The 5,750-nt window shown below is 43.9% G+C and overlaps 1 protein-coding gene across 1 annotated transcript in view; it reads left to right on the top strand.

The window, feature by feature from the left end:
- Positions 1 to 4,527, top strand: part of spry1 (sprouty homolog 1, antagonist of FGF signaling (Drosophila)) — a 7,810-nt gene extending 3,283 nt beyond the window's left edge. Inside the window, exon 2 of the mRNA XM_037675621.1 lies at positions 4,515 to 4,527. The gene's annotated coding sequence lies outside the window, so the exon portion shown is untranslated. The remainder of the gene's footprint in view (positions 1 to 4,514) is intronic.
- Positions 4,528 to 5,750: the final 1,223 nt, after the last annotated feature.

Raw genomic sequence — 5,750 nt, forward strand, 5'->3', positions numbered from 1 at the left:
GATTATTGACCTGACTGAACTTTACATTATTCTGATGGATTATTGACTTGACTGAACTTTACATTATTCTGATGGATTACTGACCTATCTGAACTTTACATTAATCTGCTGGATTATTGAGCAGGATCAGGTTGTTGTCAAATCTTCCATGCCCGTTCGGTTGCCGTGGCGACGACTGAAGGAGGAAGCAGCTGACAGATAAACAGTTTATTATTGAAGGTGTTTCTTTGCAGATTGTGACAAACAGAAACTAGAAAAAGTTTTCAGACCTGAAGTAATCTTAAAAAAGACAAGGTTTTAATAATTTTTCTACATAAAAATAATGTTTGATCTTAACGGAGATCAGAAATTAATATTTGGGACAAAAACCCACAAGTTTTTGAGCACAGCTCTTGAAGAGCTCCCACCTTTCTTTCTGTTGAGTGACAGCTCAGCTGTTTGATGAGTGTGATCCTCCATCTTCATCACATCCAGAGGGTTCAGGTCTGACGGGGTCTGGATCTGCTGGTCCTGAGAACCTGTCTCATCCTCAGACTGTAGTTTTTATTCTGTGATGAGTTCCTTCAGCTCTGACTCTGCTCCAGCTGCTCATGTTTCAGGAGGATGATCATGTTTTTAATTCGTTAAATGAGGTGACCTCAGAACCAGGACCTTGTGGAGTGAAGTGACTAAAATGGCCGACATGCAGCAGCTGTCCGTTGACGTGTCGATATAAAAACGTGTTGGTCGGTACGAACATTCACTCGCAGGATGTTTCCGACTCCAGCAGATTTTACATTTCCAGCTGAGCGTCTTCTCAGAGATCGTTTTGCTCTCGTTGGTTTCCCTCCAGCAGGGGTGTCCGTCACCAACGGGGGCCAAAATTAAAACCTTTTTCAAACTAAGGGCCAGTTTCAGAAACCTCTTTTCTTGGTCACAGGTTCCTCAACAAGAGTTTGATTTGTCTCATTTGATGTTCTCTGTTGTGCTTTCAACATCGTAATCAAAGATTACTGAAAAAGTTCAAGTGATAAAAGTATTTTATGTTTCACGTATCATCTTGGGGGCCAGATGTCATCGAGGGCCACATTTGGCCCCCGGGCCTTGAGTTGGACACACAAGCTGTGACGCTCGGTCACATGACTCCTCGTGGTTCTCGAGGGCTTTGTTTTTGTTGAGTGCGTACCTGCACATCAACACGTCTGGACAACGACCGGGTTCAACTCCAAACTGCAGCATCAGCGAACTCTTTAACGTTCATTTCTACAGCGCGGGCGACAATTTAAAGTAAAACTTGTTAATAATCAAACGCGGAGGCTCGGGTGCCCTCGGTGCTGCATGCAACGGGCCGGGCTCTTTGGATCCAGAGCTGTGTTGACACGAGCGCCCAGCTGAAGCTTTTTGCAGTTTCAAATGGTTTTGTTTAAATAATCCACAGACTCGAAGCTCCTGAGCCGAAGGGAAGTGTCTTGTTTTGATTTTCAGTCAAGACTACGACGCATTAAAGAGGCGTCCCGTCCGTACTCGCCGGGCTTTTCTTTGCCCACTCGTTGGAATGCACCTTTTGTCGTCCTGAATAGTTAAAGAGCGGATTAGTGATTTGTCAATTTCCTGTTACCTTTTAGAAATGCAATCCGAGCCCCGTCCACTCCTGCATGAGGGAAACAATAGGGAAGGCCTCTTTCTTTTTCTTTTTCCAGGTCTGGCTGTAGTTCCTCCGTACGGATGAAGGGGGACGGAGCAGATATATTCAGGAGGCGCAGAACAGGAAGGAGGTGTTTACTTGATATTTTCCAGCTTTAGGCACAATAAAAAAAGAAAAAACGTGTTTTACTCCCACTAACTTCCCTCTGTCGGGTCTTTAATGCGTCTTAAATCTTTGGTCTAATCAGATAAAGAACATTTTTAAGTTTATTTCACCTTCCAGGCATCCTGCCTCACCAGTGGTTCTGGAGACCAGAACTGTGTAAGAAATCTGAATCATGAAGAGATTCATATACGCTGATGACCCCCCCCCCCCCCCGCACTTGTTTCAGGAGTAAATTTAGCAGCTCCACACGCCCACGTAATGCTGTTTGGAGTTGTTAGGCTTGGCGAATCCCTTTCTGCAACTTTTTTTAAACCATACAAGTGCAAACATGCATGACTACCAAGTGAGTCACGGTGGAACCTCCAGCCCACACATCCTACCGGGGCAGTCCTTTTCTTAGCCCGACCACGGCCCGCGGTGCAGCAGGATATAAACAGTCGTCCTCTTCCACGGCTTCGGCCTTCCTCCGCCCGCTCGTCTGGTTTTCATTATTTCCCTTCATGGTATATAAATAGAAATTAGCAATCGGGGGGGGATGTGGGGGCGGTGGTTTGGAAAGGAAGGCTGCTTTTTGTGGACTTCAGCTCAACGAGCAAAGATCTCCCGAGATATTCAGCTTTGGTTGATTCTGGTGGGCGAAAGCGACACACGAGCGGAGATGTTTCTATAAACCGATCCAGAACTTTAGTTAAAAACATTGTTTCAGTTTCACTGCTGGCCTTTGAAAAGTCTGAAGTTCCAACAGCGTTCGGCTTCGGAACAAACTCGACTTTGTATCAAGAAGCTCAGAATTGACAAAAACACAAAATCCTTCCCTCTGAGATGACCCTGTCTTCATAAAATAAAGAAAAGATGAACACTTCGTTCCGTCTGAGCACCGAGGGGTTTCAAAAATGAGATGAAAAGATGAGATGTTCTGATGATGAGATCATGACGTAGGTTTAATGAACGTTCTGGATCCCAGAACGTCAAACTGGTGAGTTTCTTCTGGGTTTGTTCTGGTTGGTTTGGGACCTTCTGTAGTGCCTTTTTAACGTCAGCCCAGTTAGGTTCATGTTTTTCCTCCGGGGAAGTCAAATTCTTCCGTTTTCAGCTCTCAGATGTCACTAAATCCGGTTCTGAACTCCCTCAAAGTGCACGTAAACCACCGTCTGAGGTGGTCCGGCCTCCTGGTACCACTGTACCTTCTCCTACTGAACTGAGGTGTCCCCACACAACAACCTGAGAAAACCCAGCTGCAGCTGATTGTTGATAATTAAACAGCAGTCCCTCTTTAGTTTCAGCTAAAAGAATCAGCTGTTCACTCTTCGTTAAAAATCCGTTTTGTTGGAAATTTATTGGTGGATCGAGACGTTTCATGGGTGAGTTGATCCAGTTTAGTGTTGAATCGTTTTAGAGCTGTTGGACCTGTGGCTCTTTCAGCTACAACGTGCCGTCAGTCACAGACAAACATCAACACGTTGAAATGTGTTCATAATTAAACAGCAGGATTTGTTTTAAAGGTTAAATTTTCAGTCTTTGTTCCGAGGCTGAGCTCATAACTTCGTTATATCGCATCAAATGATGACACAATTCGCTGCATGGGCCCAATAATAAAGTAGTCAGAGCATGTTTTTTATATCTTCATTTTTTTCTTGGTCACATTAGACATCATCATCATTTAAAAGCTCTGTAGATTTATACGAACGTGACATTTCTGAAAATGTATTTTGTGATTTCTCTTCGTGTAATGATGCGTCATACGGCGGCCGCAGTCCCTAATTTACGTGTTGTCAATCAGTTGCCATCACATGATCAATGACAACCGATAAAAGATCAAAGAACAACTTCCTTGTTAGTTTTAGGAACATCTAACTCGCCTTCAGTGAACGAGTCGATGGATTTGATATTTAACAAATAAAGTTACGAGCTTGGAGCGTACCAAACGGAAATATTTGAACACGATCACAATGGAAGATTTATTTATTTAATCTAATTTAGCAGAAGCTAAATCCACTGACGGTTTCCAAAGTTAGCAAAAATGCTAAAAAATTAGATCCGGTATTAGTGGATTAGTGGTACTGTGCACACCACTGGTGCTAAATGTTGTTTTCATCTTTCTGCGATGCAGCGCCGTATTATCCCGATGGTTTCTGTAGCCATGGTGTCATTTCAATTCAACCTTTATTTATACAGGTTAGTCTCACTGAGCCTCGAGGACTCATTTACAAGAGACCTGTTTTAGACAAAGAATGATGACAACGGTAGACAATCATAAAAAAACATATCAAATGAAAAGTAAATGGAAGAAATGATGTTAAAAAAACAGCTACATTGTAAAGAGATATAAAAAAACTACAAACAGGAACATGTCTGTGTTGGGTTTTGCCATGAACTTAGCAGATGTTTGAAGCCACTTAGAGAGGTCAAGGTCGAGAGCTTCAGATCTTTTTGTAAGATTTTCCAGGAAACGGGAGCGAAGCAGGAGAAGAACCTTTAGTCTAGTTCCGTCCGCACTGAGGGGACACTGCAGGTAATTATGTCCTGAGAGCGCACGCTGTAGCTGCACTCACGCAGTGACATGTAGGAGGAGATGTATGAAGGCAGCAGATGAAAAGTCATCATGACCGTGTCAAGTAGATAGATTCAGGCTGGACGCCACTGAAGGCCTAGGTGTAAAATGCACGGCGCGCCACTGGAAGCCATGTTGTTTGTAAGTACATCCTGGTTACTTGTGACAGGGCAGCGGTTTTTTCTCTATAAATAGTTTGCATGACGTAAAGAGTGGAGAGCGCTGCTGAGCCAGGAAATATCAACGTACAGTCTGTTGGGTAATGAAGCTCGTTAATAACTCACGGCTCTGAACCGTGTTGAGATGTTGTCCTTCTGACGGAGGCATCAGACCTGCTGACTTCCTGTTTGCTGCTCCAGAGTCGACCACGTGCTGTCGGATCCCCCAGATTCAAAACCGTTTTGAAAAGAACCAAACGTGAGCAGGGCCTGGGAGACGCCTTCAGAGACGACGTTTGTTTTTACCAGGTGTGAGGGCCCCCTCCACGATGGAGGTGTCTGACTGGAGCTCCTGCCTCTGGGTGCGCCCACAGGAAGTTGGTGTAAAACCTCTTCACACCCTTCCTGCTTCACTTTATGCAGCGTTACGGGCCATCTGATACAAAGAGCGCGCTTCCTGTCTCTCGTCTTTGTCTTTGTCTGGCAGCAGTTTGTGGACAAAAGCCAGCTGGAGGGGCTCATCATCATCATCATCATCAGACAAGGGTGGGGTGGAGGATCAATAAAGTGCACCACCCTCTGTGATCCGTCTGTCAGATCCTTTTGTAATTAACGGTTAGTTGACTTTCTGCTACGTGTTTGCTCTTGATCATTGATTCCTGTTCCATCAGCCTGATTGACTCATTTGCATTCAGAGTTTCTGCAGAGTCAGAACAATGTTTACTAGCTGCTCGTTAGGTTCCTCTTGACTCAATCAGCAGGACGTTTGTTTTGGCTCGCTCCTCTTTTTTTGGAAGTTGCTGTTAAATCTGATCCCTGAACATCTGTACGGTCCTGATGTTCAAGTTCAGGAGTATTTATAATAAAAACAGAATTTATTTATTTTCCATGCACTCGGACAATAAGGTCATTATATTCTGATTCTTTGACTCACGGGGACTTTTGTTTTTTGTTTTTTGATTTTTGCTGCATTTTAGCCGCCTGGAGCCATTTTTGTTCTGATTTTCTCCTTTGACTTTTCATCAAAAGTGGAATCGCACAGAAACACCAGAGACTGTGGATTTTCACAGAAAGTGCAGCTTGAACAAAGTTCTGGACCGTTCTGCTGAAAACTGTTGGAGACACTGAAACTGAATTACTGAAGTTACAACAAACACTCCTTCAATTAAAACCTACAATTTGGTGAACAGTAGCTTAAGGCCAAAGGGCCCCAACAGTTCAATCTAGGCCAAAGGGGCCCAACAATTAAACC

The sequence above is a fragment of the Nematolebias whitei genome, chromosome 4, assembly GCF_014905685.2.
Source record: "Nematolebias whitei isolate Nwh7 chromosome 4, NemWhi1, whole genome shotgun sequence".
NCBI classification, from domain to species: Eukaryota; Metazoa; Chordata; class Actinopteri; order Cyprinodontiformes; family Rivulidae; genus Nematolebias; species Nematolebias whitei.